The sequence below is a fragment of the Hyperolius riggenbachi genome, chromosome 8 (assembly GCF_040937935.1).
Source record: "Hyperolius riggenbachi isolate aHypRig1 chromosome 8, aHypRig1.pri, whole genome shotgun sequence".
NCBI lineage: Eukaryota > Metazoa > Chordata > Amphibia > Anura > Hyperoliidae > Hyperolius > Hyperolius riggenbachi.
Genome location: NC_090653.1, coordinates 121,714,679 through 121,739,893, shown reverse-complemented (window position 1 = coordinate 121,739,893; position 25,215 = coordinate 121,714,679). Strand labels below are relative to the sequence as shown.

The following is a 25,215-nucleotide window of genomic DNA, read 5'->3' as shown; positions in this document are numbered from 1 at the left end:
GCCAGTTAAAGTGCTGAAGTCAAAAGCATTGAGTGCGCTTAAAGAGAGTCTGAAGCCATACTAAAAATGGCTTTTTAGCTTATATTCAGCAGGGGCATGTTTGCCCCTGCTAAAACAAGGGGTCTTTACCCACCAAATCCCCCCTGCAAAATCCACAACTTCCTTGGTCGTGGATTTTGCTGCCCCTGTGCGCTTCCGTGTGAGGCAGGGCTATAAGCTGCAGCACTGCCTCACAGGCATCTGTCAGCGGCGGATCTCCGCCTCTCCCCCGCCCCTCTCAGTGAAGGCAGACAGAGGGGCGGGGGAGAGGCGGAGATCTGCCACTGATAGAAGAGTGTGAGGCAGGGCTGCAGCTCATACCCCCTGCTGAGTATAAGCTAAAAAGCCATTTTTAATATGGCTTCAGGCTCTCTTTAAATGCTTTTGGCTAATTTAGCCTTTGGATCATTTACTGTCCTGAGGAAGAAGGCTTAGACCCCCAAAACTCTTTGCCTGTGCTAAATGAAACTTTTTTTGTCCTATGAGTCTGTCGTTATTGACGTAAGCCACCTTTTTCATGTACATTTTAAGTGTTTTTACCTCCGTTGTATCTACCCCTGGGCACCTCTATACCCATTTAGTACATATAACTCCCCACCCTATCCAGGTTAGAGTGATTCCTCCCGACAGCACGAGGTATAAACTATTGTGTAAGACAGTCCATGAGTGGACATATTGAACAAGAGCTTTTGGAACATACTTCTTGTGGTCATGTTCCCACTATGTACAAGTTTATCTGTACTGGGCATGTGCGAGTAAGATCTGTGTATGCATGAGCCCTTCATTCTACTGTACATGAGCAAAGCTTATTCATAGATGCCCAGTATGGATAAGTTCATACAAGGACAGGAGCACAGCCCCCAGAAGAAGACAGTTCTGAGCAGCAACAGATGGCTCTGAGAACTCTATGTAGCATCCAAAAGCTTCCCACTACTGATGTAAACCCACTACTGATGTAAATAACCACATCTTAACCCTTTCCTCCTCACTAGTTTACTTTAATACTTTATGAATGCCCAACATAGAACAAGAAGATAGTTTGGGTACCTTGACTCCACCATTATTATTATTGTACCCCATCTATAATGTGCCATCTGCAGGTGTGCAACTCACATATTTGAATGAGGATGTTTTACCAGATGTGAGAAATTTAAGACTATGAGCGGTATGAATGAATTATATGAGGTATAATCGGTTGTTAATCATCCAGTTTTTTTCAAATCAGAAGCTAATTTACTTGAGATTTTTTGCAAAACAAAGGAAGTCATTTATATTCTCAAAGGATTTTGTAAAAAAAAAAACAATATGGAGACAGAATGTAGAGAGAATGAAGCCACGTTTTTCTCATAAGCCAGCTCTGAAGAAGCTATGCGGACCTCCTGAAACTTAAGATATTGACTGATTGATCTGTGATGTCACACGTCAACTAACTGTATGGATGTGGTGTACAGGTGGCCACACAATTTGCTGAACAATCGTTTACAAACGGTTCTTCATATGAAGTATTGGAAATTATCATTTGGGACCACTAATGGACAAAAATGTTCTACCCATTCTGATCAGATTAATAAAAATAATGTATTTTCTTGGTGTGGATTGTAGTGTGAATCTACTGTCTATTAACATATGTTGTGTATTCATTGATTTATTACATATTATTTGGTTCTGATAGGCCAGCTACAAGCAGCACAACAAGATACCTCAAGCAACATAAAATAACTATTACCACAAGTTGTGCATTAGGATGGAGGACCCAGAGAGAACCCCTGGAGACTTGTAACAGGAATATGAACAGGACCAATACTAGCAGGACAATAACATTGTAACTCCTGTGTTACTGGCCCGCTTCTACACATAAGGAAAATTAGTAATGGGTCTTCTGAAATATCCCTGCATTCAATAGTCACAGTACATGAGTGTGTAACACTATGACACTATAAACCCTTGCCCTTTCATTACTTAGAACCCAATCAGAAGAGATGTTCAGTCCCTGGCCCCATTAGCAATAGGCACATGCTTTATGAGGTGAAATGGGTTGACACATCCCTAGCAGGCAATATCTCCCACTGTTGATGGGCATAGAGGGCAGGTGACTACAGTATCCCACTTGCAGGGTCTCTATCAGCTCTTTACCAGTTGCTAGATACTATAGTTGGGGGTCTTATGCCTGGTACACACAATGCAATTTTCCATCAGATTGACGGTCAATTCAATTATTTCCGTCAGGTTAGATCTAATTTCAGATTATTTTATTATTGATTTTTTTCTATACATATACACATATATAATTGTTCAGAAAAATGATTGGAAATCAGATCGGACCTGTCAGAAATAGATTTGACCATCAATCTGGCGGAGAATTGCATCGTGTGTACCAACCATTAAAGGAATACTGTAGGGGGGTCAGGGGAAAAGGAGTTGAACTTAACCGGGGCTTCAGACTTTAAAGTCTGAAAACCACTGCGCCTGCGTTGCCATGTCCTTGCACCTGCTGATGTCACCAGGAATGTACTGCGCAGGTCCAGTATGGTCTGTGGCTGTGCAGTATGCTCCTGGTGACATCAGCGGGAGCGAGCACACGGCAACGCAGGTGCAGTGGCTTTCAGACTTTAAAATCTGAAATTCCAGAAGTGAACCGGAGGCGGGGCCGGAGCATCGGTGAGTGGCTGCATGGGCACAGGATATCTGCGGGGTGAACATTAGAAGCCCGGGTAAGTTCAACTCCTTTTCGCCCAACCCCCCTACAGTATTCCTTTAAGGTTAGTATAGTTTAGCAGAAAGCTATATATACCATGCAGTGCTGACTCTTATAACACTAATCCACACATGAGCGCTGCTCAGCAAAATATTTGCTTCAGTTTGCATGACATTAAAATGGACAGACTGCAGTGCTGACACTAGAGTTTGTTTCAACATCTGTTTTTGTTTCAATGGCTCCTAAACATTCACATCCAATGCATTCTTTTCATCATAACTTAGATAATAAGGCCTGCACTATATTATAGTATCCTCACAGCGCTGCGTAATATGTTGGCGCTTTATAAATACAACAAATAAATAAAATAAAATAAATATAACTACACCTTATCCATTTAAATCTTACAAGGCTCGTGTGGCACAAATTTGTGTGGTACTAATTGCCAGTCACACTATAGATATATCTATTTCCTGCTCTTGTCGTTAAAAGCAGCGTAGACTAGAAATCACAAGAAATCTAATTGTTTTGAAGTGTTCATAGACAAACTCATTGTACAATGAGCTCCGTTAATGAATAAATCATTCACAACCAAAGAACAGAGGTTCCCTCAAAAAACCGCACCACTCCAGAAATATCATTATAAATTCATCTTTATTCACAAAAAAAGGGGATAAAAACACTTAAAAACAATAGCAAGGAGGGCCATGTAAGAGAACTCTACATGGCCCTATGTACATATATATATAAATAACAATAAATATCAGCCAAGTGGCAGATTTTCCATCTCACATACTCACAAGGTTAAATAATAAATGGCCATAAGGAACTGAACACTGTTCCAAATGACCCCATCAACAAGGATGGTAAATATAAGGTCACACCAGAATCCTGTATATAAAGTGCATATGAATATAATGTGCAAAATAAGCAATAAATACAAACATATCAATATGTGTAAAGACCCGTTGTTATGGAGAAAAAAGTGTGCTAAGATGCATAGGAAGGTGCAGAAAGTGCAAAGGGTGTAGTGAGTAGGACAGGGACACTGGTGCTTACCCACAGATACAGATCACAAGGAGATGTGGAGCATGGACACCGTCAGAGGAAGCTGCCACATAGTTAGCGGCGAATAGCGACAGTATACTGACGGTGTCCATGCTCCACATCTCCTTGTGATCTGTATCTGTGGGTAAGCACCAGTGTTCCTATCCTACTCACTACACCCTTTGCACTTTCTGCACCTTCCTATGCATCTTAGCACACTTTTTTCTCCCTAACAACGGGACTTTACACATATTGATATGTTTGTATTTATTGCTAATTTTGCCCATTATATTCATATGCACTTTATATACAGGATTCAACCTTGTTGATGTGGTCATTTGGAACAGTGTTCAGTTCCTTATGGCCATTTATTGTTTAACCTTGTGAGTATGTGATATGGGAATTCGGCCATTTGGCTGATATTTATTGTTATTTATATACATTGGTGTTAGAGTTCCTTTACATGGCCCTCCTTGCTATTGTTTTTAAGTGTTTTTATCCCCTTGTTTTGTGAATAAAGAATGTATAATATTTCTGGAGTGGTGTTTTTTTTTTGAGGGAACCTCTGTTCTTTGGTTGTGCATGATTATTTCATAGTTCCTTTCTGCACACTCCCATATTCACCCTCTGAGAAGTGTTTGGTTGATGGTGCTTGCCCATTGTGTTGTGTATAAATGAATAAATCATTGACACCGATTAATACTTAAAATGGTCCTTCATGAAAGAAATATGGGCATTTTTATTTTGTTTTAGAGGTGGCAAATTCTTGGCTCACATCTTTAATGCTAAGCAAGTCCCTAATTCTCTAACAATTATAGAGCCTGTGAATACATAAGAGTCACAGTCTGAGTGAAGCAGGTGCTTTCAGTGCACAGCACTCAGCACCGAAACTGGGTGCTGCTATACCACTAGTGCTATAGTATGTGCCTCATACAATGGTAGCTCAGGCGATTGCCAGACCCCAAATTAAATTACCCTCAGAGTTGCTATGTCTCGGAGGGGGGCTAATATTTAACGCTGCCTGAGATTTGAGTGGCAATAAAGTGAGCTGTCATTTGGCTCAGCCTGCGCCCAGTTTACCGACGATGCAGTAGTATGTACGCCAGTCTGAGTGAATGATATTGATGGTCAAGGCTGGACCAACAGAGGCAAGAGAGGCTCCAGCTTCAGGGTGCAATGTAGGAGGGGGCACACAACTCACTCAGCGATCATTCCCCAATTGTTTGAAGCAGAGAGAAATGAGAAAAGGGGATACATGGCAGTGACTGCAAGTCAGATAACTAGAGATCAATGTGTTAGGGACCCTGGGACGCCTCTTAGCCTAATAATCAGTGTGTAAAGGCTGGGGTGAAAAGGATGGAGCAGCGCACTTTGGTGTCACAGCCTTGGGTGCTTGAAAACCTTGTCCCGGCTTTGTCAATGGTGACTGAGTCAGTACATAACGGTATCATGGCATGGGTGTTAAGGTCAAGCACTTGACAAGTTCTAAAAACATATTAGGATTGGTAGATTCTATTGGATTTGTTCACCAAACTGCAAAAATGAGAAAAACATGCATAAAGTCTTACACACAATGAGAGCTATAATAATGGTCTCTATTAAAAAGGGCTCTATAGGTGCCAAGTGTATAAAAAGGGTGCCACATAAATATAAAACAACAATATTGCTTGTTATCTTTATCTTTCATTTCCAAACCAAATTTAATACAATGACACATTATTTAACAAATAAACGCTTCTAAAACTGTATAATTGTTTCCAAAACTGTTCCCTATGCTTTCTCAGAAACAAATCGTTTTTCATTTCAACTTTTTGCACCACAACGATCAGCTTCCTCGATTCTCACCGATGTTACAAATCATTGTTTTTTAACAAACTTACTGTACATTTTAAAAAAAGTTTTTTTCTGTTTTGACTCAAATTATTACTATTGTATTATTCTATGTGAAATAAAACCATAAAGAACAATACAATTTATATTACACAAAGCAGCTATGCAATAAAATGCAGTGGATGCTTTCAGAGCAGATAAACTGTACTTTGGGAATTTGTAATTTGTGGAGAGAATATTAATTGTGCACAAAAGCAAATATGATAACTGTATGGGTAATAAAAAACAAAACAAAAACAAAACACTTATTGAATGTAGTGTCAGAGTTTTATCCCACTTTAAATCTAGCCTGATACAGGAAAAAAAAATATTTTGACTGATGCAGGTCAGATGCCTGCAGGTTAAAATGTTAACTTCATGTAAAAACAAACATAAACCCTAAAATATACCCATGCTGATATTCAAAGACCGACTTCCCACAGTAAAGTCAAACTAAGCCTTGCCCCTCTGACCTCCAAAGGCTCCTTCATAGTTAGTGACTGCATTCATAAGTGTGACAGACTAATAGTAGGACATTGAAGGTAAGGAATCAGGCTTGGCACAGCTTCCTTTTAAAACATTCGCATATTACATTTCATGCTTCTGGCCATTTCCTGGATTTTAGTTAAGGTTAGGCATGTGGGTGGATAGTTTCAAGATTAGGCATCATGGGGGTTAGTTGGGGTTAGGCATTGGCAGGTGGGGCCGATAGGAATAGGTATCAGTATAAGGTTGGTTAGAGTTAGGTATTATTGGTGGTTGGGGGGAGGGAGGTAGTGTTAGGCATTGGTAGAGGGAGGGCACTGTGTGGGAATAGGGTTAGGGTTAGCAATAGTAATATATGTAAAATGTACCCATATTGTTTATCAGAATAAGCACTGCACATTGTAGAATATAGCCATTTTACCAGTATTCTACTTGTGGGCATTTCTGGTGTCCAATTTTCCCTGGCAACCATTTTACATGTACACCTGTTCCAAACCATGTATGTATCTTTAACCCTTACACAAACAGAACTAACTCTAACTTGATCTTTTGCACCCTGAAACCCACAAACAATAACTACAAAAGCAAACCTGAAGCAAAAGACAAAAACAAAAAAGATATAATGAATTGTATGTGTAGTATGGATAACGAATAGAACAAAAGTAGCAAAGAAGAGAGTCATTTTTATTTTTAGTTAGATCGTGTTTTATAACATTACATCATGCTGTCATATTTGCAGTTTAGAAACCACACTCTGTCTTTCAAGCTATAAAACACAGCAGAAAAAAATTACCCTTTGAACCTTCCTGCAGTAAAACCTTATATCAAGTGGTCTCTGTTTCTTGGCTGTTTCATTCAGAAAACAGGGCTGTATTCGACCCAGTAGGTCGAATAGCTCAGAGAAGCTCTTTTGTATAGATAAGTGAATTTTTACCTCTTCCAGTACTGGAAAATGACATAAGACATTTTTTATGTGTTACTAATGTTCTATTTGTTAGCTGTACTACACTTACAATTCATGATCTCATACGTTTATTTTCGCTTCAGGCTTGCTCTCAAATGGGAAGTCCCAATACTTCAGCTCTGCAGGTGCTGCGGTCATACAGTGTCATCTGGTTCTAAAGTATTGTTACAGAAGGATACAAATGTATGCGGGCACCTTTGGGTGTCTAAATTGCATCATTTACAGCTGGTTAGGAGATTCAGTTTAACACAAACTCAGCCAACTCTACAATTTCAGCTCTAGGTAGTTTCAGCGTTTAATTTTGTGGAAATTTACACCAGGCAACAGATGTAAGCAAATATTTTTATTAACTTGCAGAGATTACATCATCCAAGTTTTTTTTTTCCTCCTCCATGGTGTTTATTAACATTCAAGGTTCCCCGAAATTTATTAGAAAATCATTTCTCATTCCTATCTGCTTTACAAGCTGCCACGGCATCATCTTTCCCAAACATGCTTATTATTTAAATTCATATTTATGGCTCAGACTGCAATTATTTTTTTATTGCATTTCAAAATTGTAAAAAGGCAAAAGCCCCATCAGTATGAATACCACTTTTATGGTTTATTGGCACTTGAATCCAAAGTAATTTTCTTCTAAAGTACTTAAAAGCAAAGACTGACAGTGTTAAAACACTGAACTATATAAATGGCTTTGTGGAAGTGACTGGTGGTCTGTGCAGCTCCCATTGAAATGTGTCATAAAATTACCATTGTAATTAGCATAGTGATTCCTTTTTTATGACAAGGGATCACTTCACTAGAAATGAACAGCAGAGGTAAAATGTTACAGGAAAAAAAAAATCACTTTTTATTCCTTTGAAGACGGGATTGGAAACTGTGACAATGGCAACCCTACAGTGCTATTATCTGTGCACAACCAACCATAAAGAAGAATATGACTAAGAGCAGTATCAAGACACTGCAGAGCCGTCAATGTGACACTTTCTGGGTCCCAAGCATTTTCTGGCTAATCTTACACTCTATCATGTGCCAATTTCTTCTGTGTGGTTTGTCTGCTCTAAACAAATGCAGTATCACTGTGAGAATGCATTGCATATGGATAGCATAGCTCTATTTCACTAGTCTGACAAAGGCTCTGCGGGCAGCATCATAGAATGGCATGGTTATTTTTACTGTGATGTTTCCATGTTATTTTTATTTTGTTTTTTACATGAATGTGAATACAATTCTTTCCACGGCTCCTATAATCCAAAAAGGATCACTGCAGAGCTTGGATATCCAACCTTTGTATAAAAGGGTACACATTTTGAGATAGTATTTACTCATGTGAGCTAATGAGGTCTATTTATGTACCCTATTAAAGGGTGGCCATTAATGGCACAATCCCACGGTTGATTATTTCCAATCCAAAATGATCCATCATGCCCATTAACCATTTCAGCCCTCACCTTATGCATCCAAGCAATTTTCACCTCCAATTCATTCGCCAATAACTTTATCACCAGTTATCACAATGAATTGATCTATGTCAGGAACCGGCCCGCGGCACGCCTGCGTATACGGTTCCCGACTGCGGGTTTGACCAGACAGAGGGGAAGCAGCCTTAGTCAAGCTAAAACAAGGCTGGGACCCCTCAGAACACCTCTCACTGCCACCACTAGCGGTTCGCTAGACACTTCCACTCTGCTGTCGAGTCCTCAGCGCGCACTCCGCGTTTTCGTATTTGGTATTTCGTATTTATTTCCGCGTTTTCGTATTTCGCTTTGCGCTTAGGCCAAATACGGGAACGCCACGCACCCACACACACACACAGTTGCAATCTTACACTGTCGTGAAGCAAAGACCCACTAACAGTCGTTCCGAACGATACTGTTAGCCACTCTGCTGTCGCTACTCGCACTGGCGTTGTTCGTACGTTGGGTCAGCTGCGCGCTTAGGCCAACATAAGACAAACGCCCCCACACACAATGCAATTACAATTTCATATGGTAGTGTTGCTCAAGCGTACAATTAGGCATGAACTTATACACGGTTACACTTCAGTCTCTTCTAGGCTATGAGTGTTAGTTTAGTACGGCAGAAGTCAAACTTATTAAATAATAATTTAATATTCTAGAAAAACATAGAACAATGCAGAACTTAATATATACAAAAAGATTACAAAAAACAAAGTAAAAATGTTACAAGATAAAAGTTACAAAAATAAGAGGTTACAAAGATAACACACACGGATATTTGCGTAAAAATAAACGGGGGAAAAAAAGAACGTTACCAGCTTAGGTTAAAACGTTGTTTGACGGGAGGACGCCGTTTCGACCAGGAGTCGCGATCCTCCCTAGCTATTCGCTACCTCCGAGAGAAGATACCGGTGGCTGTCCTGGGCCAGCTTAAATAGTCCGAAGTGTCCCCTGGGGCATTTAATGTCCAGCCCCCAGGAACTAATGCAGTTTCCCCGTTTGTGACATCACCGAACGCTTGTCATAATCTTTCTTGTGATATGCAAACTTCAAAGGGGGTTCCTGTTTTAGCTTCTTGAAGTTTGGCAGGACACAGTCTCACCCATTGAACTCTGCAGACATCAAAAAGCTTCCTCCACATTATTTCCTTGGTTAAAGTGTATTTTAGCACATCCATGAAAAGATTGAATTTTGGTTACAGGTAGCAGTTTGCCTGTAATCCTGTAGACACGCAGACAATCACACCTGGGACAGTAGATCAACAGTGACTGCTAGTGGCTTAATGAGCTGCTTCCTTGCCTATTGAAGGTGACTGGTCATATTCACTGAAGACCTCTTTAGATGCAAATGTAGGTCTAGTGACCCACCCACACAAATACATGAACAGTCCATGAATCTAGCCTGCATCTCTACACCTTTGACATACCACAGCAGATATAAAAATGGGAAAATGAAAATATATTACTGTATTATCCTTAACAGCATCAGCACCCCAATATATCACCACACCTCCGCCATTAACTTGGTGCAAGGCAGATGATCTTCCCAGATCATCCTGCCTGCACCTACACTGTTGGTTCTGCTTGACGGGAAAGCCCGTCCGCATTCCCATGATTGCTCCCCTTCCAGATGGCGCTGGCAGGTGAATCTAACGAATCATCCTGCCAAAGCCTACATTGACGGCCTGGCCGGGTGGGGTAACCCTTTAGCATCCTCAGGAGGGTTCCCCACCTGTCAGTTAGCTCCAAGCTACACGAATGGAAAGCTAGGTCAGGTTGCTGCCATGTGTCATTGCCCTTGGCAACCTGACGTAACCAACCAGGGGAATGTGAGTCAGTGACAACCGTGAATTGGCGACCATAGAGACAGTGCTGCAGCTGGGGAAGGGTTCCAACTGTCGCTACACGCACTTCCTCTATAGTGGCAGGAGCTATCTCTCGGTCCCTTTGGGGAACGATTATCTGCCGGTCTGCCTCCTCCACTTCGGACAGCTCAGAGGGAATAACTTCCCAGGACCCTCTCAGCCCGCCCCTCCCAGCTGGTGACCTGCTGGCTAGTCCCCTGAGCTCTTCCAGGCTGCTGTCAAATCGAACAGCCCCAGAGAGCTCAGTGCTGCCTGTCACACATTCCAGGAAGGCTGCAGACGGAGAGGCTCCTGGGCCCTCCAGGCCAGGTTCCGGATTGGATGTGGCTGACCCAGCAACATTTGCCACTTTGGTGGACAGCCCCTGTGCTGTAGACCCGCTAGCGCTGCAGGTTACCACTGCAGCGGAGGGAGCGTCCACATTACACGTATCACAAACCACCTCACCTTTGGTCTTAAAAACATCGGAAGGGGGAAGACCCGGCCTGGTGCCGTCTGCCTTTTCAGTGGACAGTCCATCTGCTGCAGCCCAGCGACCATTGCTGGTTACTCCTGCAGCCGACGGAGTGTCCACAGGACAAGCATCATTATGTAGCACAACACATATGATATCAACATTGTCCGTCTTATACATATTGACATTTATAACATCACATAAAACATCCACATTATCTGTATCATTACACACATTGCTACTCAGCACTTCACAAGTATCATCAACAGTTCCTGCATCGATCGCCTCGATAGTCCGTGCGTCATAAAGGACATCATCCGTTTCGGCATTCTCCGGATCAACAGGCCCCACTCCAGGCCTAGGCACTGGAGAATCACTAGGGCTGGCTCCTAGTATACAGTCCATAGCCCCTGGGGCCTCACCAGCACTCCCCACTTGCACAGCATTATCAAACAGTACCTTGCAAGAGTCCTGAACGTCTGCTGGGGATGCAGGCCCCACAGGGTTTGGAGTAGGCTCATACCGGGCCACTAACCGTCCCAGGTCAGTACCCAGCAAAACGTTGGTGAAGATTGTGTCGGTTACCCCAACTTCTTTCAATCCGCTGCCGGCCCCCCAATTCAGGTGGACCAAGGCGGTGGGTATGGCTGGGGTGACACCCCCAATTCCTCGGACAGCAATCATTTTCCCAGGTATGTACTGCTCCGGGTTCACGAGCTGGGGATGTATGAGAGTCACTTCTGCTCCAGTGTCCCTCAGCCCAGTGGCAATTTTACTCCCAACCGTGACAAGCTGCAGATTCTCTGCATAGCCAGTAGCATTCCTGGTAGCACACAAAGCCGTTGGGACTTCACTGGGGTTTGAGGCCTCACTGGATTTTGGGGCCTCCCTCTTCCTCTCTGGGCAAGTCGTGCTGATATGACCCACCCTGTCACATACAAAGCATTTCCGAGTGTCAGGTTGCTTGAATCCAGGAGACAGCGGTGCTTGCCTCCTCTGGGTGCTGGGTGAAACAGGTTTAGCAATCTGTTCTCTCCAGCTGGGCGTAGTAGTCCTCCGGGACTCAGGTGCTCTATGGGCGGTGTAGGCATCGGCCATTTCCGCAGCCTCATCCACTGTCTTTGGTTCTCGATCCAGCACAAACAGCCGGACCCACTGGCGAACTGAGGGGGCTATTCCGGGTGTCTGGAACCTCCCCCCTGCACTGAGCTGTGTATTCAGCCAAGGAAGCCCGCATAATATAAACAGCCTCATTCTCCCTCCCTTCTTACTTCTGGTGCCTCCCTCCAGCTAATAGAATGAGAGAGGCAGCCCAGCTTCCCTCACAAGAAGATGCAGCCTGCAGTGAGAGAATGTTGATTATGGAGTCCCGGACTCTCCACAGCACAGAAGTGTCAGACATGATGAAATTAAGAGTGCAGGCAAGCTGGTAAATATGCACAGCATGATGCAGAGCTTGCCTGGACTCAGGGTCTGTGGGCAAACATCTGTCTGGTCTCTCCCCATTGTTATAATGACTGCATGTGTGGGTAAGGTGTTTAACAAGCTGAAAAGTTTTTGACAGTCCCTAGACTCCAGGAGGGCTTCTTTCTGACTTGTGTGAGAGACTGACAGGGACAGGAGTCCGATTACAGGCAAGTAGCCTGTGTGATGTGGGACTACAATACAGATAAGTTCTCTGTTCCATCTCAGGCTATTCTCAATTTCTCCACTCCTCTCTCTGGGCTAGTGCACGCCAAAATGACAATAGCAATCGCTAGCAATTTGTGAGTGTGATTTTGTGAAGTGATTTTCAGAGCGATTTTTGAATGAATTGCTTAAAAACATGCTACATGCAGTATACCTGCGATTTTGAAAAAAATCACAACGCTGCTGTGAGAACACCCACATAGGGTAACATTAGCCAAGCGCTTTTCAAATCACTGTTGATTTGAAAAACGCTCAGAAGCACTCTTGGTGTGCACCAGCCTCCTTTATTCACCTTTGTTTCCCTCTTCCCCTAGAGCTGGCTGTGTGTTCTTGTCATACAGGAAAGCTAAACAAAAGTGCAATCCTGGTGAGGCAAAATATTATTATTTAGTATTTATATAGCGCCGCCATCTTCCGCAGATGCATATATCCCTGCATCATATGGGTATCGCTTGCGCTATGTGACACTATGTAGCATATTCCACTGAATTGTCCAAACTAAGTCTATCTCCTGTTCCTCTCTTGGGGAGTTGTTCCAGCGCTGTACCCCGTTCACATTTGCTGCTACCAGAAGCCCTCAGAAACACTTGTGTCCTTGAGTACTTCCAAAGATAGGCAGCTCCGTAATACGCCAGCGCACTTTTGTGCATGGGCAGTATGGAGCCACCTGTATTCGGAAGCACTCGGGGACATACGTGCTTCTGGACCTTTCAGGAACCCCCCCTTAAAATCCTGCGTTTTCCCCTGGGACCTCAACAGGACAGGTGTGTAGGAACTGGTCTTTTATCATCAGCTCCTGCAGGGCATCCAAGGTTTTATCTGACAGTCCTTTTAGCCACTGCTGGAAGGCAGTGCGCAGGGTGCAAGCATGATCCAGGTAGCTGTCATTAGGACCTCGCTGCACTGTCCTGAAACGTTTGCGATACACCTCTGGCGTGAGGTGGTATCGCGCAATGATGGCTTTCTTAATTACCTCAAAGTCTGTTTCTTCTTCCTGGGGGAGACTCACAAACGCCTCCAGGGCCTTGCCTCTCAGCCCTGGTGTGAGGTATCGTGCCCACTGCTCACGGGGCACCCCATACTGCCGACAAGTCCTTTCAAACCCCTGTAGGAAAGTGTCTATGTCAGAGTCCTTGTCCATAGCGGGGAACTTATCAAGGGGGATTCTGTGGACTCGCTCACCTTCGCGTTCTGCGGGTCCAGCAGACCGGTTCTGCTGCTGAAGTTTAGCCAGCTCCAGCTGGTGTTGCCGTTCAGCACTTTCCCTCTCGGCCTGGAGTCGCTGGGCAGCTTGTTCCCTCTCGGCCTGGTGTCTTTCCCTCTCGGCCTGGAGTCGCTGGGTAGCTTGTTCCCTCTGGGCTTGTCGTATTTCCCTTTCTGCTTGCCGATGTTCCAGAATCAGCTTTAGCCGCAGTTCGGGCTCAGCCGAACCTAGTAGCTGTAGGTCGGCTTCCAGAGATGTCATCTCCGTGTTCGGTGGATCATCCAGGACATCGTCTCCACTCGCATCCTGTGGCGGGAGCGATTCCTCCTCTGGCGTGTCGTGAGCTGCATCCGCTGACGTTGAAGCACGGGCTCGTTCGGCCTCATCATGCTCCTCGAGCGCACGAACTAACTGCTCCTTAGTCTGGCCGCTCACCGTCTCGATGCCTTTGTGCTCACACAGGTTGAGTAGTATCTCTTTGTTTTGCCTTGCATAGCTGGATGCTTTCTGAGCCATCGTGTTGCAAAAAATAAAAAGAAAAAGGGGGGAGGGGAAAGCAAACACCAAGTGTGTATCTTTGAACAAAAAAAAAAAAAGTATAAAGATTCTGCACTGAGTAGACTTCTGTAGGCTAGTTGCTTCTAGCAAGCTTCCAGCCTTTAGTACTCAGAATAGCGAGCTAAACTGCGTACTAATGTACTAAACGATGCCACCACTGCCAGCCAATTATGTCAGGAACCGGCCCGCGGCACGCCTGCGTATACGGTTCCCGACTGCGGGTTTGACCAGACTCAGAGGGGAAGCAGCCTTAGTCAAGCTAAAACAAGGCTGGGACCCCTCAGAACACCTCTCACTGCCAAAACTAGCGGTTCGCTAGACACTTCCACTCTGCTGTCGAGTCCTCAGCGCGCACTCCGCGTTTTCGTATTTGGGTCAGCTTTGCGCTTAGGCCAAATATGGGAACGCCACGCACCCACACACACACACAGTTGCAATCTTACACTGCCGTGAAGCAAAGACCCACTAACAGTCGTTCCGAACGATACGGTTAGCCACTCTGCTGTCGCTACTCGCACTGGCGTTGTTCGTACGTTGGGTCAGCTGCGCGCTTAGGCCAACGTATGACAAACGCCCCCACACACAATGCAATTACAATTTCATACGGTAGTGTTGCTCAAGCGTACAATTAGGCATGAACTTATACACGGTTACACTTCAGTCTCTTCTAGGCTATGAGTGTTAGTTTAGTACGGCAGAAGTCAAACTTATTAAATAATAATTTAATATTCTAGAAAAACATAGAACAATGCAGAACTTAATATATACAAAAAGATTACAAAAAACAAAGTAAAAATGTTACAAGATAAAAGTTACAAAAATAAGAGGTTACAAAGATAACACACACGGATATTTGCGTAAAAATAAACGGGGGAAAAAAGAACGTTACCAGCTTAGGTTAGAACGTTGTTTGACGGGAGGACGCCGTTTCGACCAGGAGTCGAGATCCTCCCTAGCTATTCGCTACCTCCGAGAGAAGATACCGGTGGCTGTCCTGGGCCAGCTTAAATAGTCCGAAGTGTCCCCTGGGGCATTTAATGTCCAGCCCCCAGGAACTAATGCAGTTTCCCCGTTTGTGACATCACCGAACGCTTGTCATAATCTTTCTTGTGATATGCAAACTTCAAAGGGGGTTCCTGTTTTAGCTTCTTGAAGTTTGGCAGGACACAATCTCACCCATTGAACTCTGCAGACATCAAAAAGCTTCCTCCACATTATTTCCTTGGTTAAAGTGTATTTTAGCACATCCATGAAAAGATTGAATTTTGGTTACAGGTAGCAGTTTGCCTGTAATCCTGTAGACAGACGCAGACAATCACACCTGGGACAGTAGATCAACAGTGACCGCTAGTGGCTTAATGAGCTGCTTCCTTGCCTATTGAAGGTGACTGGTCATATTCACTGAAGACCTCTTTAGATGCAAATGTAGGTCTAGTGACCCACCCACACAAATACATGAACAGTCCATGAATCTAGCCTGCATCTCTACACCTTTGACATACCACAGCAGATATAAAAATGGGAAAATGAAAATATATTACTGTATTATCCTTAACAGCATCAGCACCCCAATATATCACCACAATCTATATCTTGTTTTTTCTGACACTAATTAGGCTTTCTTTGGGTGGTACATTTTGCTAATAATTATTTATTTCTAAATGCATTTTAGCATGAATATTAAGAAAAAAAAGGGAAAAAAATCATTTCTCAGTTTTCGGCGATTATAGCTTTAAAATAATACATGCTACCATAATTAACACCTATGTATTTTATTTGCCCATTTGTCCCGGTTATTATACCATTTAAATTATGTCCCTATCACAATGTATGGCGTCAATATTTTATTTGGAAATAAAGGTGCATTTTTTCAGTTTTGCGTCCATCACTATTTACAAGCTTATAATTTAAAATATTAGTAGTACACCCTCCTTACATGCATATTAAAAAAGTTCAGACCCTTAGGTAACTATTTATGGTTTTGTTTTTTAATTTTTTTTTTCATTCAAAATTTATTTGGGTAATTTTTGGTGTGGGAGGTAAACAGTTAATTCTAGATGTAATAATATGTTCATTTAATAAAAAAAAAATATGTGGATGTAGTTTTACTATTTGGCCACAAGATGGCCACAGTCAATTTTTTAATTTTTTTTTTGTTAGTCCTGGAAGCGAACGCTCTCGCTTCCAGGAAGTATAGGGAGGATGAGAAACGTTTTTTTCTTCATAAAGATCGCGGCTTCTCAAAGAAGCCTTTGATCTTTCTGCCGGGGTCTTAGATCAATGAATGGGAACTATGTTCCCATTCATTGATCTCCGGGCTAACAGGGGGAGGTGCAGGAGCGTGCAGCAGCAGCCGAATGGATGTGACAGTCAAGTCCATTCGGCTAAAATGGTTAAAGGCCAAATTCCTGTGTGTTCATGCATAGGAACCATGAAATAGAACATACTCTTTAGTCTGATGGGGTATGGATTATGGGGGACATGGCTGGCTCTTCCCTGAGGTGGGAAGTTTCTTTTTTTCTTTTCTTTCTTCTCTTTGCCCCTTTTGGGCATTTCTCTGTTCATATCTTTTCTCTATGTTTTAACTGTTTCTTTCCTCTTTCTTTGCAGAGTGATTCTTTCACCTCTTACTATTTTCTCTTCCTTAAGTGGAAGGTTTATAATGTTCCACGATGATATATGTTTTTGTTATATTCTGATAAGTTTTGATGCCAAACTGGTGGAGCCATTTATGGTTTTCCCTGATTTTTTTTGTTTGCTTTCCATTACCCTTTTTCACGTTGGAGAGTCTCTGGTAGATTGATCCCTCTGGGCTCCAGAGCTCTTTGGATGGTTGTTGTATGCCCCTGTGGTGGTTGGAAATTTAAATATCACTGATTGATTATCTGTGTCTCTGTATAGGGAGGCTTGCCTTGCGCTATCTGGTTTGGATGGCTGTTATATATAATCTTGTTGGCGGCGCTGGATTGCCACCACATAGCATAGTTCTTCATTTTGTTGTTGGCAGATACTATCGGTATTGTCAAGGACTGAATATTCTATAACTTATTTCTTCATTCTGTACTTTTTATTACAAAAATAAAGAATCTTTAAAAGCCAAATTCCACTTACCAATTTGGTCAGATTAATGGACTCTGACTGGAATTTGGATTGATCCCATTGATCTGATTGGTTAGCGGGCACAACAGTCTGATCGACTACCATGGTGATCAGAAACAATCTATTGGCCATGGGAGTGCACTGGTAATGGCCACTTTAGAGCTACAATCATCAGCATATTTTTAAAACCTACCAATAGGCAACCGATAGGCAAATTCGTGCCCACAGATCTAATCAAAATAAGAATTTTGCTTATTTCTGCAAAATCTCAAATGCAATTGCACCATGAATAAATAATGATTGTAAAAAAGAAAAAAAATTGTGCTGCAATCACGTTTGTAATTCCTTGCGAATCACAATTAGATTGCAGTGAGATCACAATTTGAAGTGAAAAAGGGCTCTGACTGAACAGGTTCATTGAATCCCTGAGCAATACAGTCCATTACAGTACACCACAAGTGTTGTGCAACCTGTTAATGTGGAAAAATAACAAAGTGCATTTTTAAGGCAGAACTCCAATTATTATGCTGCTGTACAATGCATCATCACCAGTGATGAGTGAAAATGCCGATATTTTTTTCACATTCATTTTTGTTAAATGAATGGTAAATTCAACTTTTGAGTGAAAATACCATTAAAAATCATTTTGTAATAAGCATGATTTTTCGCATATTTTTGTGTTAGAAATAAATGATTTTAAGCTTTTTCACAGCAAAAAATTTGAGTTTTCGCCATATTGCGAAACTACATTGTAGTTTCGCAAATATTCTCTCAAAATAAAAAATAGCATTTTCGATGCGAAAATAACGTGAAAATTTGCAAGCAACACTGATTAGCACACAGCAGTACATGTTTGGTGCTGTCCCATTCAGTGCAACTGAATAGGGTTAGTAAAATACTACATAGTAATGTAGCCGTTGTTGCAATACAATGCATGACTAATACATTCCCCTAGTGTGAACAAGCCCGAAGGTTTCAAATGTATACTTTTTCTTTCTGCTACAGCAATACAAGAAAGGAGAGCTTTCCAAAGTGAATCCTTCCCCCTGACTCAAGGCACAATCACTAAAGCCATAAAGAAAGCACTCTACTTTGAACAGTATTAATATTTACTAAGACTAGGAAAGGCCACGTTATGGCCAAAATGTTCAAATCGATTCCCCCCTTGTGAAACTGTTGAGAAAACAAACACCACATCATCCAAATGAGTACATTTCTGGACCCCTCTGCTTGCTTTCGACATAGAGGCCAGATCCAGTTTATTGCTGAACCCATTGATCTGTGTACAGTCCATTTATCATTCATGAAAAGAGCCAGTGATCTTCACAGTATATTAGAAGAAACAACTGAGATCATCTGTCAACGGCCCTCTTATTTCTGTTTCCCTCTCCACAGGGATTGCATCTCCTTCGATTCTTCTTGAATTAAAATGTTGCTAAGCAACACAGCTGGGGGCACCGATGGCAGAATAGCTTCAATCTATCAAACTGTTTAAGCAGCTGGAGTTTTCAGTGGTGATTTTTTTTCTCCCCTTGAACAATAATGCATAATTATGGAACACAAGCCATGCACAAATACCCCAGAATATCACATATGTTTAATGTAAAGCGGTACAAAACCCCTTTCACATGCAAATCTGAGGTGAAATCCACTATTAGCATTGCTGGACTCTCTCCAATGCCTTATTTGGCGCTCTCATTTTCCAGAAATGATAGCGCATCACAAAGCCCCATGGGATTTATTTGCACGGACTCATTTTAATAAATATTCTAAATAACTTATTCAAAAAATTCTGTAATGTTTGACATTTCTGTCATTCTGTGAGCTATTAAAAAGTGTAATTTAAGTTAGCTTCGGAGACCAAAACTGAACATAAGATTGGTTTAATGTAGCCAGCTGGTTAAGTATAACATATTTACACAATTCTAATTTATTTGATGAAGCCTAATTTTAATCTAGTACATTGTGTCTATGCATGTTGTTAAAATGTACCTGCAATGAATTAAAAAAAGGCAATTAAGATACAGAAATCCAAGATGCGGCCACAGGGCTCCGGACTTTTTTGTTTTTTTACCCCTGATCCACCCCTGCTGTACTTGCCCGATCCCCTCTTTCTATCCGGGGAAGGAGCGAGCATTGCGTGCTGTCTAGCGGCTGCCCAGCGGTTCGGGGATGTCGGGAGCTTCGCACTACAGGGTGACCTGTAGCAGCCGGGGGGCAGGACGGGCGCCATACAGCCGAGCGTTGCTCATTGCCTGCGCTGCCTCCCTTGCCAGTCCGCTCCCGGTGCTGTCCTGAAGAGGGCCTCCGCCGCCATTGTGTCTGCCACTGCTGCAGACTTCATCAGCCGGCTCCACCTTTGCCACCAAGGCTCCGGGAGCTAGATGTCTGCTGGTCCGGGGCTCTTGTGTCGGCTCCTCCACGTGGGCGGCCGGAGGATCGTCGGGCGGCAGGCATCCGTCAGCCTGCTCCACCTTCGCTGTGACCTGCAGCCCCCGGGACAAGCTCTGCAGCCTGGTCGGCAGATGCGGGTGGGTCCTTCCTTGCTGCCGGCATGCCCCATCCCCGGATCGGGGGTCAAATGCGGTCCATCTTTTGGGCTGCACGGGCCCTCCCACGTGGTCCCGCCAGCCGCTGGGGGAGCTCAGATCCCTCCTGAGCGGTCCCATCCTTTGCTCTCGGAGCATCGCCACGTGGGGAAGAGACGGCCCTGCTCCATCTACAGGACCACAGTTCTACAGGATGCTGCCCCCCGAAGCTGCTCCGACCAGTGCAGGCAAGTCCTGGCCACACACAAGCAGCTCTCCATCTGGACCAGTACCAGCCTCTGTCCAACCTCTGGCACGGTAAGCCACTGATCCCCACCGGTTCCAGTCTCAAATAGCCCAGCATGGTCCCCAGGTGCTCTCCTCCACCGCTGCCAGAGCCACAGCACCACAGACACTGAATGCCCGGGTTCCTCCATCATGCCAGGTCTCCTGCGCCCACAGCCCTTTGTCGCTCTCTAGGCCTCCAGCCCAAGGCCATGGACCAGTCCGCAGCCACCAGAGCCTCTACACCGAAGGCACATAAGGGGTTCCAGAGGCCATATGCTCCATCATCAAGCTGGGTGCCCGTAGCCCCTCTGCTGGACCTTATACTGCCAGACTGACCGACTGCACTGACTAAGCCACAGAAATGGCTAATGCCCGGCCACTGGGACATGCAACTAGGCCACCAGCCAGCTACGGCACTGCCGCAACCCGCAGGGACTTTTTCTTTTTCCTTTCTTTCTCTTTTCTTTTTTCTCTCCCTCTTTCTTCTCTACTATCTCTCTACACTACTTTTTCTATAGGCATTCTGGGGGGGGGGGGGGGGTATCCGAATAGCTGCAGAGCTGTTGAGAGCGCTGCAGAGAAGGTAGCGACTCCACTCACATAGCACTTGGATGTCCCCTCTGGACCGTCCGCTATGTAACTATGTAACTAATTATGTCCCATGCACTGTGTACTCACTACTAAATGTAATGTACATTACTGCTTGTGTTTTGCTGTACCATCACCGACCCTGTATGTGCCAAAAATAATTCCGGGTACAACCCCCCGTTGTACTTGGCGAAATAAATGATTCTGATTCTGAAAAGGAATAGAATACCTAACACGTTTGGTAGTGTTTCTCAAATATGACTCTTTGATTTTTATAGAGGAACTGTAGTGAAAATAACAATGAATAAAATTGCTTATTTTTTTACAATATTCTTTGATAAATTATTCACCGGTAGGAAGTAATTTCCCATTGTAAAATCTTTCCTCTTCTGGATTTACATTCTGAAATGTATAACTGGTGGTGACATCTTTAGTTCTGCCAGGTGATCTTTACAGAATGTTCGTTACTGAGAGTTCCATGCACAGTGAGATACTGCTTTATTTTTAGACGTTATTTTTCACAATGCAATAAGGTTTACTGACAGCAAACAGTCAGGACCTTGGTCATGACATCGCACTGTGGATGGGGTTTCATCAGAACATCAGCCATAAAGACCCCCCTGATGATCTATTCGAGAAAAGGTAAAGATTTCTCATGGAAAAGGGTACCTCAAATCAGAACACTATTATTAAAGTCAATGTGGAAAAAAATCTGATGGTTTGTTTTGGCCCCTGGACTAAAAATACTGCTCCAGAATGGCATGGAAAGCCTACCAAATGTACAATCCCTTACACACAAGTCCCTTACGCACAATATGAAATAATTAAGGGACAGGTCACTGGAGTGGAGTCCTCCACTGACCCTGCTTATTATCTCCTGCATAATTCTACCCCAGAGAATGGAGAAATACAAAAAATCCCTTATTAAAGCATTTAATTAATGCAGCTAGAATATTGATTGCTGGTTATTGCAAGTCCACACATGTGCCCTCAGTGAAGGAATGGCTGCATTAAGTTAAGCATGTGGAATACATGAGAGGAAAATAAAAGAGAAAGGGAGACCAGTGAATGGCAGGGGGAACACCCCCACAGCGAGCCATGAAGTGTGGTAAGCTGAGAAGGTGTCATCCTCGAATAGAAGATGCCCAAATCAATGTCAGGGTGGGCCCCTAGGTCCCTAAGAGCCCTGCTCTAAAATCCTCTTTATAATCCTCATACTCCAAAATTCAAACCATGGCCACCACATGCGGTTCAACTTCTAGTTCCTCTTATGAATGGATTGAGTCAAGTACTCCCTCATTTTCCATGCTCTCTTTTCACTTTCTCTCCATTCCCTCCCCCCCACACACACTTTTTCTCCTGGTATTTGCATCCACCTTGTGATATATCCTATGCTAACATCCCCAGTCTGTAGTTTCCCAGGCTGTGTCAGTCAACTAACTATCATGCAGTACCCTCACGCGTGAGTCTGGGCAGAAAGCCTATGGTGTTTGTTCCCTTTGGGCCCTAGGGCCTTCCTAATTGTATATTAGTACTCACTCATTAACAGTGAGGGTGGTCTGCACAGAGTCCACATGGGGGCAGCCATGTGGTATAATCAGAATAATGCCGATGTGTCACCGACCTGAGTGTTGATCTAAACCTGTGTTTCTTGCAATTATTGGGTACCTTATTTTACTGTTGAGTCAGAGTGTCAACACTTACCTTTAATATGGCACTGGATCTCGGTTAGTGTTTGTTTCTACATATATAGTAGGATGAAGGAGGCGGCGCCTGTAGTGTGTATATTTTGTATGTCTTATTGCGAAGTACAGTTGTTCAATAAGAAAGTAGTAGATGGTCCTACCTTAAAAAAGTAGTCCATCCACTAGGTTATATAAGTACAGCGCCTCTGTGCCACAGAGGCGCTGTACTTGGCTACACAACTTCTGAGGCACAGCATTCAACCTGAGGAAGCGTTTTTTCCGCGAAACGCGTTGTCATTTAAAAGTGCCGAATAAAGTATTTATTTCTTATATAACCTAGTGGATGGACTACTTTTTTAAGGTAGGACCATCTATTACTTCCTAATTCAACAACTGTACTTCGCAATAAGACATACAAAATATGCACACTACGGGCGTCTCCTCCTCCATCCTACTGATGATTCACCCCAAGCTTGGGGTCACCACTTTGGAAAGTGGATGTTTTGAATGAGCTGCGACCACTGGCAGACAAGGTCGAGCGGGGACGGTACTTCCCCGCATGCACATTAAATGGTTGCCTGGCTTGCAACCCAATTTTGTGAGTATAACAGCCTAAGAATTACTGTATGAAATTCCAACTATAACTCACAATACTACACTAGATTGGGCTCCCAGCTCTCTTCCCGTCCTTTTCTTTACCTACCCTAACCCTGTTTGTACATATATACTTCATATATACTTCAATCACTAGGACATGCTCTATAGGCAGTAGCAGTGTTAGGGGGTATTGCCCGAGGTCTCCTAACTGAATAGATGCTGACTTACTGAATAGGAAGAGCTGAGGTGTGAACCCAGGTCTCCTGTGTCAGAGGTAGAGCCCTTAACCAGTATACTATCCCACCACCTGAACATGCATGCAGATCAGATGTTTCTGACAAACATCTGACACGATTAGCTGTAAGCTTTTTTCAAGTGTGTGATTCAGACACTACTTGTATTGTTTAAAAAGAAATACATATGGCAACGTCCATAGGTCTCACAACTCGGGTTTCTTTTAAATGCCCCTGCATATCCAAAAGCACACAGGGGTTTGCCCGCTGAACTCCACATTGACTGTGCTGGCTGCTGGTTCAGCCATCATCTCTCCCTCCTTTCCCAAGACTCACCATCCTTAAACTGTTAATTTTTCTTAATGTTTCTGCCCCCCGAATGGCCCAGCCATTACTTTTTAACCCCCTTCTCCTGACTCACCATTGTAGTGCAAATATTTTTGTTCATTTAAAAAAGTTTTAATTGTTTGCCATCACACTACATGGCCACCACACTTTTTTTTATAGATCTACAACAGGCAGGGATCTGGGCAGTGCAGTGGCCAGCAATAGAAGGAAGCACACGTGTGTGCACTGTTGCCACATTCAAATCATTGGAGCAGTACACAGCTGCAGAAGCATATATTCTGGATATACAGGAAAGAGTGATGGCTCTCACTTTCGGAGCTAGTATGTTTTAGGTAACCCAGTGAGAAAGTCTATAGGGAACAGTTCTCCAATCACAGCAATGACTACAACTTGAAGCTTTGTAATTGGCCAAATAGTGTGGGCATGATATTACAACCCATCTGAAACCTAGAAAAGTTTGGGAGGGTGCTTTCCACCCAATCACATTAGCGGAATTTCCCTATGGACTTTCCTGCCAGGTCACCTAAATCCTAGGTTCTCAATGTGTAATACGTGTACCCCAGGGGGTACTTCTGATGGTTCCAGGTACTACTCAGGCTTGATATTAACCAAGAATAACAAATTTAGAGTTTTAGAAGATAACTCTTATTTAAACAACATCAAATTAGCATTTTAGCTAGTTAAATGCTTGGACATTGTTTAGAACCAATTACAAACTACGATTAAATGTATATTTGTCAAGGGGTACTTGTGCTGTTTACTATGCTAGGGGGTATTTGGTGAGTACAGGGTTATAAAAGGGGTAAATACAAACAACATGTTGAGAAACACTGACCTAAACCATACTAGCTCCTTACTTTCTGTATACCACTACCACTCATCTGCTGCTTAGATGATCAATAAATGATGCCAATAAATACAATACAGATTGCTTGACTTCCAATTTTAAACTAAACTGAAAACTTTTGGTTAGCTTTTTAAATACTACAAAAAATACTTTAAACATAGCAATTGTTAAGATAAATGGTATGTACAATTATGCAATGCTATTCTGAAAAATGACAAAAAATTTAAAATATTGTTAAAATACATTTTTTTACTTGTATAAAAAAATATAACTCTGAAAGTTGTGTGGTTCACTGAAGTTTAAATTATTGCTGTGCTTAATAATATTGTCATAAAACGTTCAAATCTGCACAGTGTACATCTTAACAATGGAGGCATTCCCATCTGGAATGTTAAACAGATGGTTACTTGTTCTAATGAACATGCCCTATAAATATACTTTGCCATGGTCAGCACATTACTGAAAATGCTGCAAGCGGCTGGTAACTACAGACTTAAAAGACAGTTATTAAATAAAAAATGTCAATACTTGTGTCTTGGCAAAAACATTTGAGACTGATTATGCTGCTTCTATTGAAAGAGAAACATGAAGTCTATATCTTAAGATCTTTTATTGAGCAGTGAGCGGAGCATCAATAGCTGCTGCTCAACTGTAAATGAAAATTGATTCCAGA

At 43.0% G+C, this 25,215-nt stretch overlaps 1 protein-coding gene across 4 annotated transcripts in view; it reads right to left on the bottom strand.

The window, feature by feature from the left end:
* Positions 1-25,215, bottom strand: part of AFF2 (ALF transcription elongation factor 2) — a 724,912-nt gene that overhangs the window by 155,652 nt on the left and 544,045 nt on the right. The window lies entirely within an intron of this gene.